Source organism: Chionomys nivalis, chromosome 5, assembly GCF_950005125.1.
Source record: "Chionomys nivalis chromosome 5, mChiNiv1.1, whole genome shotgun sequence".
Taxonomy (NCBI): domain Eukaryota; kingdom Metazoa; phylum Chordata; class Mammalia; order Rodentia; family Cricetidae; genus Chionomys; species Chionomys nivalis.
In genome coordinates, this window is record NC_080090.1 from 43165771 (window position 1) to 43180572 (window position 14802).

The 14802-nt window shown below is 43.4% G+C and overlaps 1 protein-coding gene across 4 annotated transcripts in view; it reads right to left on the reverse strand.

Annotated features, from left to right (window-relative positions):
* Thrb (thyroid hormone receptor beta) overlaps positions 1-14802 on the reverse strand; it is a 325505-nt gene that overhangs the window by 200293 nt on the left and 110410 nt on the right. Inside the window, exon 1 of one of the 4 annotated variants that reach the window (XM_057770130.1) lies at positions 7290-7331. The exons of the other annotated variants lie outside the window; for them this stretch is intronic. The gene's annotated coding sequence lies outside the window, so the exon portion shown is untranslated. Of the gene's footprint in view, positions 1-7289; positions 7332-14802 lie in introns of those variants that run through there. 4 annotated transcript variants of the gene reach the window in all.

Sequence of the window (14802 nt, forward strand, 5' to 3'; positions counted from 1 at the left end):
ATACACACACGCATGGTTGGTTGCACATATGCGCACACACATACATCATAGTGAACAGCGCAGCGATAAATGCAGGTCGATGAGTGTTTCCGGTGTGCTGATGGGAACCTTTGGGTGAACGCTCATGACTGGAGCAGCTACCAGACTTCTGTTTCTCAGTTTACTTTTTTCTATGCTAATTTTCATCCATAGTTGCCATACCGATTTACATTCCCACATCCTTGTCAATGTCATCACTTGTTTTCTTAATGATATCCACTGTGACTTTGGTAAGATTTAAAAAAAAAAAAGAATCAGTGTAGCGGGAATTTGAATTTCCTTGGTGAACATTTGTAACTGTTTCCATAGGCCATTGCTATTTCTTCTTTGCAAAACCATCTATTCAACTAATGAGCTCAATGGTTGATTGGATTATTTTTGGGGATAGTCCTAATGTTTGAAGTTCTTCAGAGATTCTAGTTATCAATCCCCACCAGATGGGCAGCTGTGAGGGCTCTTGGTTCTGCGGATTGCTTCCTTTCTCTAAGATGGGGCCTCTTTCCCCACATTCCCTCCTTCACTTTCTTTCTTTGAAGAGAACTGCACTGGTGACCACACCCACCACCCTTCCCTGCCCCTGCCTTTCATAAGCTTCCTTTGTAGGGCTTACCATCAACAGAAGTAGGATGCACTTGACTCTTCCTTTCTATCTTTTGGGGTGTAAGCACCATGTGAATGGAGGGCTTTGCTTTCCTGTAACCTCTGACCTGAGCATAGCATAGTGATTGGCTCCCGGGACAGGCTCAGGAAACACTCTGCGAGTAGATGGAAGAATGGTCTGTACATCTCACTCCTGAACTGTCTTTTTACTTATTGATTCATGCACTCTCTTTACCTAACAATTAAATGCATATTTGATGGTGATTTGTTGGTTTTTAGAAGTTCTTTCCATGGTGATTAAATGCATCTTTGATGGCTGACTTGCCAATACATCTTTCTGCATGGTGTTTATTCCATTGCTGATGGTATTTTTAATTGTTGTTCTTTTAAAGAAATGTTCATGTTGTAATTTATCTGTCCTTTATAGCATTTGGGTTTTATATCTTGCTTAGACAAGCCTTAGGCACTTCAGAGTTATTTTTTAAAATGTGTTGATCATTTAAATGTTTTTTTTTTCATGTTGGAATCTTTGATTCACTCGGAATTTATTTTGGCCTAAGTAATAGCTATGTATTCTGCTTTGCTGCTTTTCCTGAAATAGTCAGTTGACCTAGTATTAATTGAAGAAAATTCTGTCCCTTCTCATTATCCTGAAAGTCATCTTGTTCCAAATTTCCTTAAACATGTATGAAGATGTCAGGCTCTGTCTCTTCATTTGAATTTATTTGAATTCTTTTTGTTTAGATTGTATTTTTGTCCCCTCTCTATCAAAAATTTTCCTATCAGTTCACATATGGTTATTTTTCTACAGTAATACCAGAAGCCTCTAGGCCATTTGGTCATCTGCTCAAAAGTCCCTTTGGTTTTTATTGAGGTCAATTTACTGTGTAGACTAATGAAGGAGGAACTTTACACAGGAGGATGCAGATGTCTTAGCTCCTGGATACTCTTAACGCTCTCCTAACTTCCACCGCAGGCAGTTCAAATTTAATATTCCTTATTGTGGATGTAAAGATACGCCATGTTTGTTTATGCTGTGGAATATTATTTTAGCCGAGTAAAGGTGTATTACATTTGTTTCTGTTGCCTTTGTTTAACGATGTAAGGATGTGTTACATTTGTTTATGCTGTGTTAGTTTCATTGTGAAAAGATGTGTTGATGTTTCACCTTGTCTGCCTAAGGCACCTGATTAGACTACTAAAAAAGCTAAATGGTCAATAGCTAGGCAGAAGATGGATAGGTGGGGCTGGCAGACAGAGAATGAATAGGAAGAAAAGAGAAGGAGAGAGAAAGAGGGGCACGCCTTGGGGGTAGGAGACAGGTATCTACCAGTCAGACAGACACAGAGACAGTAGAAAAGATATAAAAAAAAGAAGGTAAAAAGCCCCGAGACAAAAGGTAGCTAAAGAGAAACAGGTTAATTTAAGGTAAAAGAGCTAGCCAGAAATGAGCCTTAGCGAGGCTGAGCATTCATGACAAACAGGACGTCTCTTGTCATGATTTGGGAGCTGGTTGGTGGCTCAAAAGAGAAAACCTGATACAGTTCCTTGATAGGCAGGATGAACACAACTCTTAATCAGTACGTAAGGAAAACAACTTTAGACTGAGATGCTGGTTGGAATTACTGAGTGCTGAGGAACAGACCCCCGACACCGAGTGGCTCAGAGCGCATCAGCCACTTGTGTTGCACCTCATGACGGCATGTTGGGGCAGAGTTGGTGGATGCCTCTGCTGTGCAGGACTCACCCAGGCCAATGTGTGCTCTGCGGGCAGCTGGGTGCAAAAGTCAAGACGACTCCATTCACTTGGAGAACAAGTAGCTGGGGGACAGAAAAGCTAAGCTCAGACAGAAGTGGCTCCCAGAATGTCTACACTTGATCTCTCCAGCAAAGCAAGCTTCTGGGTCTTTGAGATTTAGATGGGAGCCAGGTTCTCTAATAGCAAATCAACAGCCTTGAAAATATACAGCAAATAATATTAAGAGAGACTAAGCGGTTTGTATTTATGTATTTAGTAATCTATACATATATACATATGCGCTTAAGGGCATTAATGAGAAATTTGGGCAGAGGACTGACACATGTTCTGATTTTTTTTTTGAAAGAAAAATTGCAAACTCCAGATTTTTTAAATCAACGTTGACAACTCCATTAAAGCAACAGCAATAACAGCAATATGCGGCCAGAGAAAATCATACATTTCCGCAGGCATGTCAAGTGTGACAAAAAGGGCTCTGCAGGCGCCAGGACTCTGAGTGTCATTCATGTCTCTTATACTGTGGCCTGAAAGCCTAGCTCAAGTAAAGAGTCACAGTACCCTTCCTGCCCAGGTACGCGGCATCCCGTCCAGATGAGGAAGTCTTGGCAGATCACCACCTAAGCCTCACAGGTGCGCCATAGAACCAGGGAATACGTCACCCAAGGAGGGGGAGGAGGCACTCTGCAGCTCTGGGAAGGGTGGGACCCTGTAAGAGCAGGCTACGACTGTGGATTCTATGAGTACAGGTACCCTGATCCGTGACGCCTGAAGGGGACACAGAAAGATGGGGAAAGAACCAAAGGTCTACAGCAGAGAGAAGAGTTGAGAGGAAGGGGTGCCACCTGGTTTGGCAGCATGGTGGCTCCTGGAATGAGCACTTGTTTTCCTCAGTGAGCAGGCAGAGGGATCCATTTATGAAGCCACGGTGTAGGTAGGCATGAGGTCTGGGCAATGCAGAGAGCCAGGCTTTGAATGAAGTACTTGGGTTTTGTCTTCTGCAACTGTCTCATGAATTGTTTCAGGGAAAACATTAAAAATAGAAGGAGGAGGAGGAGGAGAAGAGGCAGAAGCATCCACCACCAATTGTGACAGTAGTTAAAAGTTATCAATTGTTTATGACAGGCATCAATTACACACACACAGAGTGTAATATGTATATATGTATATATATATGTACACACACACATATATATATTGAGTGTAATATGTATATATGTATATATATGCACACACACATATATATTGAGTGTAATATGTATATATGTATATATATGCACACACATATTGAGTGTAATATGTATATATGTATATATATGCACACACATATATATATTGAGTGTAATATGTATATGTATATATAAGCACACACATATATTGAGTGTAATATGTATATATGTATATATATGCACACATACACACATATATATCATCTATTCTCAGTGTGATAGCCACATTAATGTCTTAAATAGGAAGTCAGAGTCTGCTCTCTTCTTCTTCACACTATTTGGTGGCTCCTATTTGAGTCTGCAGAAGTGGCAGAGTCCCCCTCTCCCAGCCTGGAAAGCTTTGTGTCTACCAAGTGCTCACATGTCTTTCTGCTCAGCATCCCTCTGGCCCTCCTTCTACCCTGATGACCCTCCTTCATCCTTCATCCATCCTGTCAAGCCTCGGCAATCTCCTGCCTTCCCCAAGGAAAAGCCCTTTGTACTCGCCATCCTTCTCCCACGTGTCACCCCTCTAATGACAGTTTCTCACAGCAAGCTGAACCAGCACCCCCATCCTCACACCCCTCTTCTTGCATTTCTCCCTAGTGCTTCTCTCTTAATTGTATCTACTAAATTTCTGGACTTGTCTCTCAGACATCAGATTAACCTCTAGGAGGGCAGACAGCTCCCTCTGTTTGGTTCAATGCCACACACCCAGCGGCACGTGATAACTATCTTTATAATGACCCAGCAGCCTGCATGAGTACCACAGTTGCCACCATGCTGAGGATGACATGAAGTGACCTTCACCAGCAGTCACAGATGAGCAAGTCAAGAGTGGTGGGAATGGGGATATTCAGATGCTCTCCTGCCTCATGAATACTCGGGAGCCTTTCTTAGACGATGGGAAAGGCAACAGTTAGAATCCAGAAGCTGATCGATGGTGGGCGCAGACGTCATGGGGGCAGTTACTGGGAGCTGGTGGAAGAATTCAAGCCTCATTTCTGTGAGCTAGGGTAATTTTCAATTTTAAGGTCAATGGATACCACTTCGTGGGGGTGTGGGGAGGGATCTTTAAAGTGTTGCAGCGATGAGAAATGAATCGGAGTTTAGTGAACTGTGTTCCCTTGAGGGTAAATATCTCAGGCACCAAGTTAGATCTTCAGTTGCTTAAGAATTTCATCCAGCGAAGGCCAGCTGCTGGAGTTTCAGAATCCAAAGACACTGTTGGAAATTACCACGGCAATCATGCCCCCAGGACACTTAAAGGCCTCTGCAGAGAGCTTATTAACTCAGTTCTTAATGTTTCCAACACCCTCTCATCCAAGAATAAATCAGGTATAATTCAATCCATACCATATACAGGGTACCAGAGCTGACTGACTATGCCCGAAGCCTTGGGGGCACTTGGTAAATATTAAGCAATTTGCTCGAGCTTTCAGTGGGTCAAAGTGCTTGGTCCATGAGGTATTCATTTGTACAATGTTCAGAAAAACCAAACTCTGAAGTTCAAGGAAGAGAAGAATAAAATATTTTCTTTGAACAAATTCTTTCAAAGATCTTTTGAAAATAGTCTGAAAAAAAGATAGACAAACAGGAAGCATCTTTTGGCAAGTATATGAGGGACAAGAATTTCTTAAGCCTCTCATATAATTTAAAGACAGGAAATCAAATAGTGACTTGACATTTTAAGCTGATTAATGTCAAGTAATAAGTTTTATAAATTCGGAAAAATCATGTATGTTAATTTTAGTAGTTGCATAATCTAACCTTGTACATTAAGAACAAAGTGATGAGAAAAATTTCGCATCTCTGTCTTGAAGTGAGTGCAAATGCCCTTAAATATTTTTTAATTATTTCCACTTCTTATGTAAGCTTGGCCTGTGAACTTATAGGAGGAACAACCGAGCCTGGGAAATAACTAAGGAGCACTCTGCATGCCCATAGTGCCTTGAATCATAAACACTGAAATTTGGCCTCAGTACTTTTATTCTTCGTCTCTCTGTCACAATAACAAACTGCTCTAGCGAATCAGCTTATAAGGAGAAAACTTGGCTCACAGTTTCAGAGGTTCCAGGGAATGATCAATTTGCCCCTTTGGTTTGGGACATGTGGCAAGGGGGTTCACCAATGGTCCCCCAGTTCTCATGGTCAAAGAATACAAGAGAAAGAGGAAGAAACTAGGGTCTCACAATCTCCAGGAAGCCTCCCACTAGGCCCCACCTGTGAAAACTTCCACCATCTCTCAGTTGTGCCCCTCTGGGGACCAAGGTTTTAAATACATGGGCCTTTGGGGGGCATTTCAGAAGCAAATTGCAGCAGCAAGCCTTAATGAACCAAAACAAATACCGGATTCCATTCTAAATACCTGGCTTCTTAATGCAAAATGCTTATTTAATTACTGATGAAAAAATAACGTGTTGGCAAAGCAGTATTAGAAAAGCATACGGTGGTAGGAAAAGAAGCCAGGAGGAAGGAGAGTCATTTGGCAGTGATACACAGGTGCCGCTCTCTCTGTGCAGACACGTCAGCCTATAAGGGAGGTCAGTGGTGATGAGCAGTGCCTATCCTCTACTGCGCCATCTAATGTTGGAGTGATGCCTTCATGCTGCCAGCCCAAGAGATGGGAGGCAGCAGGTCAGGAAAGGAGATCTCTACTGTGTGCCCTGCACTTCTATTAGTAATAGCGGCTGTGTGCGGGGAGGGTCTGCAGGATAATAAGGAACTACCCACATGCGATTTCTGACCTTGGCACTCTTCCCGTGAGGTCGATACTGCTATCTTTAATTCACAGGCGAGAAAATAGACTTTGAAAGGAAAAAGGACCTGTTTTATACCACTGGGGAGAAAGTGAATCAGAACTCAAACCCAGGACTGAGTCCAGACTCCCAAATCTTCCTGACTCGTTATGTGTCTGAAAACAAGACCGGACAATCTAGGTGACATGCTGCTCTCTAGGGGAAGGAAGGGTGCTGGCATGATTCACATCCAAGAGGACAAACCCCATGGCAGAGGCGAGTGAGTAGCCCTTACACATCTCACCATTCAGACACACAGCCGAGAAACACGCCTGCAAGACTCTTCTATGTGACACTTATTTACATTCGACGGAAATGAATAATTACATTTGCTTGTTACACATAAGCATTTAAATGAATAAATAAGAATAAATAAACACCTTAAAAACTTAGCTTTGTCTTCAAGAACTAACAAACAGATAACATCATGTATCACAGAGATGGCAACTCAAAGCAGAGGAACATCTATATATAAGCAGCTAGATTTTTCTATCAGTGTTCATCCATGTCTATGTTATTTCCAGATAGGTACAGAATATGCCAGAAATGCAAACTTCATTGCCTGAATGTCAGAAGTAAACTGCTTAATTTAAAAACATTCTCTCTCTCTCCCTCTCTCCCCCCTCTTTCTTTTACACAGCATTTACTAGAAATGTCATTTTGGTGCATATTAATTGTACAAAATACTGGGTGTCAGCCCTGTGACCTTTTCACGCATGCAGACAATGTACTTTGATCATCTCCTCCCCCGTCACCTTATCCCCAGCCCTACTTTCCCCTGGTAGCACCACTTCTGAAGGCTTGCATGCCATTTTGGAACATATTTCTAAGCCCTTTGTTTACAAGCAGAACCGCTGGCTATTTTTACACGAGAGTGCAGTTCCCTACCGTCTTTGGGAGCAGTTACTTGAAAGGGTGCGCTAGTCCAGCAAAGCGCCTCTGCCTGAAGTTCAATCCCTACAAACTTGGAAGAGCTCAGGAGTGGGCGGGGCCAGGCAGAGGGCAGCTGGGACACGCCCTCTGCCCATGTTCAGCAAGCTCCGAAGCTGCGGAAAGGAAATGATTAATGCCACGGAGTCTCCAGCCAACTCTGTGTCACCGGACTTTACAAAAACAAACAAACTAGAGCTTTCTGACCGACAAGAACTGCTTCACTGACCTTAATAACATGGCTGCTTTGTAAGAGCCTTCACACAGCTCCGTCTGGAAACTCGGGCTGTAGATAAGACTCTCGGTAAAGAGCAAATCTATTAACAGCTCACTGCTAAAACTGCGCTGTTACTTCGGAAGCACAAATACAACAGCTGTAAACAAGACCGTCAATCACCCTGAAGACAGAATCGGCTGGAAAAGTCACCCTACTCTCCTTCAAAACTTTAACTTTATTACGAGGTTGAGCTCAAAGGCTGACAGAGCGCATGGCTTCTGCTTATGGAAGTCTCACTGAAGACCATACTTGGTATTTCTTCAGACTTCTATTTCTGAAAACACATGAGAAATGCTACTCATTTGGAATTTATTTTTCTCCTCATCAATAGTTTCATTGTATTTTCAAAGTAGTGTAAAAGAAATATAAAATGTCTTTTGTTCCATATAGAAACCTTATAAACAAGTCATTAAAATTCTAAGGTAGTTTGTCATCAATCAAATTTATCGGCTGAACTCCCATGCAGAGCATTTAGAAGGTCAGAATCACTTGTTTATTTGTTTTTTTCCAATATTGGTCAGCTGGACTAGGTATATGTTTGCCTGTACTCTTACCCTCTGAAACACACACACACACACACACACACGCATGCAAGTATAAACATAGTCAAAAATACTCTGGGATGAAATATTCAAAATTGGAACTTGTCTTAGAAAACCAGATCACGTCATTTTCAGAGCCACAGAGTGCCAACTCTAGTCCACTCCTCAGAGATCACATTACCAATGTCACTTAAGAGTGGAGGCTGTATGCATTATGTCAGTTGTACAGACTCATCAGCCAACTTGGATTCAGAGTTGACTTAGTCCCGATGATCAAGCGTTCTGCACTTGTTCGCCTTGTGGCTAACATTGTACCTATGGGGAGGCATGGGCAGAAACATCAGCTCTGGAAGAGAGTGAGTGAGTCAGGGCAGCCAGACCCTCTCCCAGTTCACATTTGCTGCGTGTTCGGGGAAGCTTGGCTGGGATGTACTAATGAATTAGCATTCAGGACCCCCGCTGTTGGCTCTCTGCACCTATTTCTTTGCCCACCAACATTTGGGTCTCTACTTTCTAGGAAGGCGGGCTCTCTAACCACTTCAAGGGCGAGATGTCCCTGTGTACACTGTGCCTCCACTTGTGAGGACTTCCAGTATGGCATGCACTTTCTGCTGTGACTATACCATAGCTGCCCCCTTTAAATAACGCCAGCCGACATGTACACATTCACGATTCCTTCCACATGTACCACATGTGTGAGAGGGGCAGAAGAGGAGCTGAGGGTCTAATGTTAACTCAGATAACAGGATCCTCACCTCCAAGGACTTTTGTTTATTGGGAGATGAGGGATGGAGAAATTCTATGCAAGTAAAGAAGTGTAAGGACTGAGGTCAGTCAAGACGATGAAGAGGATCTGACCACATTTATACGTGCGGAGAGGGATTGTGAAAGCCAGAAGTGGTTAAAATATGACCAATTTAGAGGAAAGAAGGAAAAACACCTCCCAATATTAAACACAGATTGCTCTTAGGTTGATACCTGTGGCCAGGGAGGACGCCCTGTGGTATCTTATGCGGTAACAATTTCATGGGAACTTCCCTCAAAGGGTACAAACTAGCACCAGGCTTGTGATTTCGGGTTGCTGTATACTCTGGGAGGCTAACCTTTGGCTCTGTGGTCAAGTCCTAGAGCTGAGAGAAAGTGGCCAGCTGTGTCTTTTCCCTCAGAACAAGAGTACAGAGCTGCCTGCAAGGCACTTTGAAGAGCCCTGTTTTGACTGGTAGGCCTAGAGACGCTAAAGGCCTCCCACTACAACACAAGCAGAGGGCATAGTCTTAAACATGCTACTCCTGGCCTCCCAACAAAGCTGCAAGAGAGACGGTGGACAAAAACAAGAAGAACACATGAGTCCCTGTGCCTGTTTGCCATGGAGTCACATGAGGCTAAAGACTAAGCTAACGCGGGGATTAGAAACATGCCTGGGGCTCAGTTATAAGGAAGAAGTGGGAAAGGCAAGACTTAAGACGTACTTGAAGCCAAGAAGCCAAGACCCTTAAGGAGCTAGATTACACACACACACACACACACACACACACACACACACACTTGCATATACCGAACATGAAAGAACAGTTTGATCTGAAGCTAACAGGAGATGATCTCTAATACATCGTGTCAGTGATACTTAGCCTATGTAGCTACTGGATGTAGCTTACTGTACTGTAAGACTCTGCCCCCTATCTTATGTGCATAACTGTATCCTTATAGAATGGCTGTAAGTAAGGACAAAGCAAAACAGCCTTCATCCAGTCCAAAGCAGCTTGACAGTCACATGAGCTGCAAACCAAACAAGACCAGGCACACACCAGGCTGCTAACTGCTCACAGAGTGGCAGAGGTCGAAGGAAACAAGGAAAGGCTCCCATGGGTAGTTCCCCTCGTTGCTACTGACCTGACACGAACAACCATGAGTATCGGGATCTGGCTGAGTCCCTCTTTTTTTCCTTTCCTCTCTACGTGTACTCTTCTTCCTTAGAAGTCAAATGAGCAAGCTGAGGACAGTTGCCTTGATCACGCCACTTCCCTGATTCCTGAGTTCTTGAACTGAAAATGAACTCTTCCAACCCCGTGTATGGAATTGCTACCTCATTCAGCTAAACAGGAGATATGTGGTGTTTCAGGGCTGGTCTGAAGTCCAGATTTCGCTTGTTCAACCTTTGTATCCTTAAGTAGAGGCTAGGGAGGCTCAGGTCAGAGGTCAGGCTATAAACAGTGTAATTGGTATTGGTCGTTGCACAGATAAGCTATGGTAAACACCATGGCAATATAACCTCTGAATTACCATCATTCCATAGAGACGTCTTCTGTGTTTGTCTCAGGAGATACGTGCACTTCAGGATGGAGAAGGAGAAGGAGAGGCAGGGGACACCACCCTCGCATGTGCTATGTCAGCGACATGGTGACACTTCATGCTGCCTCACGTTTACTCATCCCAACTGTGCAGGAGCTCCCAGCATTCATTTTACAAAAAGAAAGGAGGGATGAGAGGCAAGGGAACATTTCCAGTTCCCTGGCTCACGACTAGCTGCATAGAGGACTGAATTTGTGTCCATATTGTCTTCAGACCAGTCTTAGTGGTTCCCATCGCTTCCTCACGGGGAATCCTGCATACTGGGGACAACTTCAGACAGAAGAGATGAGAAAAAACCAGCGAGAACAAGTCTCATAGAAAGCTAGAAGTCTACCTGTTGGTGGAACCATCACAGTCAGGCTGCCCAGCTTCTAAACAGTCCCACCCCCTCTCTAGCAACGGCAGATAGATTAAATCAAGGCATTTCACACTGAACTAAAGTCTGTCCTTAGCAAGCAAAAACGTTTCATCTCTCTTCCTACCCTCTACTGTATATTCTGTTCCCGTTGTCACACACAGAACCAAAGTAATTCAGAAAAGATTCCCAGAACTGTCAATCATGGGAAAAATAGCTGCTTATTTTTCATGTATTTAAATGCCTAACACACTTCCCACAGTTGGGACTCACACAGTACCAAAGGCACTGAGCATCATACTAGAGTTTTAGGAATGAACTCTGGAAGCTGGGTCCCATGTACTGGGTCCAGCATATCTCAGAGTTCCCCAGATCAGCTTTCCTGGGAATTTAGGGTTATTCAAACACAAGTAGTAGAGAATACTACTTTGAAGCTGAAATATACTACTCAGACTCAGCAGAAACTTCAGCAACTGTTCAAGCCAGGTAAACATGACAATATCTTCCAGGGAGAACATTTTATCACTGAGATTGTTTAGAAGTGGGTAGCGAGGGCTGCATTCCAGGCACTAGGAAAGGTTTGGTCAGCAAGAGACATAAAGACAACAACAAATTACAAGTATATGAGACACTTGTCTTGAGCTGCCTTCTTTAATATTCTGAAATCTGGACAATGAAACGGTCCTCAGAACAGTGGCTAAATGTGTTTGAGAAGGCGTGTCTCAGGAGGATTCTAGGCATCAAAGAGAGAGTCTGCACAATGATGACATTAAGAAACATCTCCATCTACAGAAGGAAGTATACTACAGATCATGGCAACAGCATTTGAGGTACTTTGGCCATGTTATGAAAATAAATGATGGCAGATACCCGAAGATAGCACTGCTTGGAGGAGTGCACTGATAAGGGGGAGAGGAAGGTCCCCCAAAACGTTGGCTAGACAGCATAAAGGAAGACTGTGGAACCTTGGGATATGGCAGTAACATAAGCATCTAGGACTGCCCAGGAGAGGAACAACTGGAGAGCCACCATAACTGGCTGCCCATGCATGCTTAAGCATTGCTGGAGCATAAATGATGATGATGATGATGATGCTAATATTAAACTGTCAGCTGACTTTTTGTCATGTGTATGGTCTTTCTGTGATTCTCTTCAGACAATCTGTCCTCCCAGGTGTCATCCCCACTACCCTGTCCCTGGCATCCACTATCCTAGAATCCTTATTTTGAGAAACATAAGTACATGATGCCCCTTCTTGCTCACATGCTCCACAGTGTCACACATGCAGGGTTTCTCTGCCCTTGACTGCTACTGGCCTTATACTGGCATTGTCAGAATGAGTCCACGGTAGTGTGTTATGTGAGCTGTGCAAACGGTGCACAAGGAGTAGGTGATCCCTTCGGATTGGATGCCGTGCTAAACACAGCAAATGATTGACAGATGGAAAGAATAAAGGTCTCTTCTTCCAGAATACTAGCTAGTGACCCATACTTGGCTAAGGGAATCCCCCAACCCCAATGAATAATGACAGGGAGTGATACCAAGTCACACCAGGAGTCATGCAGGTGAAGGCATGCCATCATTCCCTACTGTCCTATCAGCCATGGATAGGCACAGGATTCCCCATACTCTGGTGAAAGCCTTGGTTGCTGCGATTCCCGCTTTACCACAGTGGCGCTGCTGGCCAGGCATCCATCTGCGGTCGTCATCTAAACTCAGGCCAAAATGAAACCTTCTGCTTTCGGGCTTTGTTTTATTTTAAGTGCATTTGCCTGCATGTGCACCAGGTGTGTCCCTGGTGCCTTCAGAGGCCAGAGGGGATATCCCATCCCTTGGAAATGTCGTTGCAGACAGCCGTGAGCTGCTATAGGGTATGCTGGAAACTGAACCAGGAGCCTCTGCTGGGTCATCATTGCAGCTAAACAACTTATTCTTTAAAACGGTTATTTACTGAGTGTTAATAAGTTCCGTTTGCATGTAATCTTCCAAAGAGTCTCAAGAAGGAGAATTATTATTAGCCCCATTTTCCAAGTGAAGAAACGAGAAACTTTAACAAGGTCAAGGTACCAATGAGTGACGGAGCAGGAACTCCCATATGGTTTAATTCCTAAACGCATTGCCTTATTTCTAATAAATGGAAGGCTTAGACATCTTGTTTACAATGAGAAAACAACCAAGTGGTAAAGTCAGGTGAAAATTAAGAAACCCTTCAGAAAAGTACAATTTTCTATTTTTGCCACATTTATGAAGATATTTTTAACTAATAGCACTAGAGGCCCCGAGTAACACTATAAAGGATCCAACTCCCCAGGAAGAAGGATTTTAACGGAATGAGCATAGACAGAAACATGATCCTACCATATTACTAACTAGAAGATGAATGGAAGTTTTATTTTCCTTGCTGCTGATAATTTGTCAATGAACTCTATTCCTTGTGGATTCTCCTTTGAATTTTATTGGGAAGCCATTGTAGAGATTCTTGTCAGCATGAGAATTACACACAGTTTCACTTCTGTCTAGAAACTAGTGTGGGTGTGACCACTAGGGCAGGGACTACTGAGCTTTTAACACCTCTTTTAAGGAAAAATCCAGACCCCACTCTTCACCTGAGCTTTGCTATGGAAACATCAGACGATAAACGACACCATATATATCCCAGGTTGACTAGGATCCTCTCGAAGTCATGCCCCTTCAGTACACAAGGGCCTTACCCTTGGGAACCCGGAGGCGTTTTCTCATCTATAGCACAATTTAAAAGAACCACTCCAAATCCATTTTAAAGTAGTTCAATCCGTGTTTGCTATTTAAGAGACTTTGCAAACATATGCATCCTCGGTTTGCAAGCCGCCGGTCTGAGTAGTGGGCTTTTGCTTGCAGCAGAGAGGGTTCAGTTCCTGCTCATCACATTCTCCCTGCACTCTCCCAAAAAGCGTGGACTCAGAACACAGCCACTTCCACTGGGAACTTCGGTTTTCAGAGTTCTCTCACAAAAACGTCAAAAGCTGTGGGCAGGCAGAGCAGATGCTGGCTTCCATAACCAATAGATGAGAAAACTAAGGCTTACAATGTTGAGTGGGAAATATGAGTTTATAATTTAAACATATATATTATATATATAATTTAAACCTATGTATATTTAGTGGCATACTGGGAAATACGTGCAAAACTGGTTTTGCTCTCCTGTGGTGCCTCCAGCTCCTAACAGCTGCTATTTTATAATGGATCCAATTAAGAATTTATGGTATTGAAATAAAGCAAATGTCCTGGAAAGAAAGTCTTGAATCTGGTTGGAGTTCTCCCATGAAGAAGTCAGCCACAGGCATTTCTTCTGCATATAGTGATATGATTGGCTTCTGAGGATCTCTGGTTACAAGTGCATGGCCAGGTGCTGGCGCTGGAATGATCTTACAGAGACCTACAACCATTTTAGCCCAGTCACACGGACACTATTTCTTGCTAAACATCTCAAGACACATCAAGCATTTCACTTGCTTGCCTGACTACGCCTGCTGTAGAGTCAAGGGCATGCCAACTCTAAGGAAAGGAACAAAATGTTCAAAGTCAAGTTGTGCATGAGACGCCTGCACCCCCAATCTTTGTCTATCACCCTGAAAAAGAAAGAATTCTGGGAAACATGTCAGAGGGTAAAGAACTTGCAGAGAAAGCAATATGGGATATAGAAGATGTGAACGCAGTGGTCACCAGACATTCTCCAAGGTTCATTTTTGCCATGACTTCATAGTACGCCCCCATGGAACCTCAAAGAGCCTAAAAGAGGCAATGCTAAGACACGACTGGGCTAGGGAAACAACACTTTGGACTCACCCCACCCCCACTCCCACTGGGAATTCAAACAGCCTTGCAAAAGTCCATCAGTTTTATACACTGGGTATGGGATAAATGTTTACCTTAAAGCAATGAATCTGTGCCCTAAAATATTGGGGAACA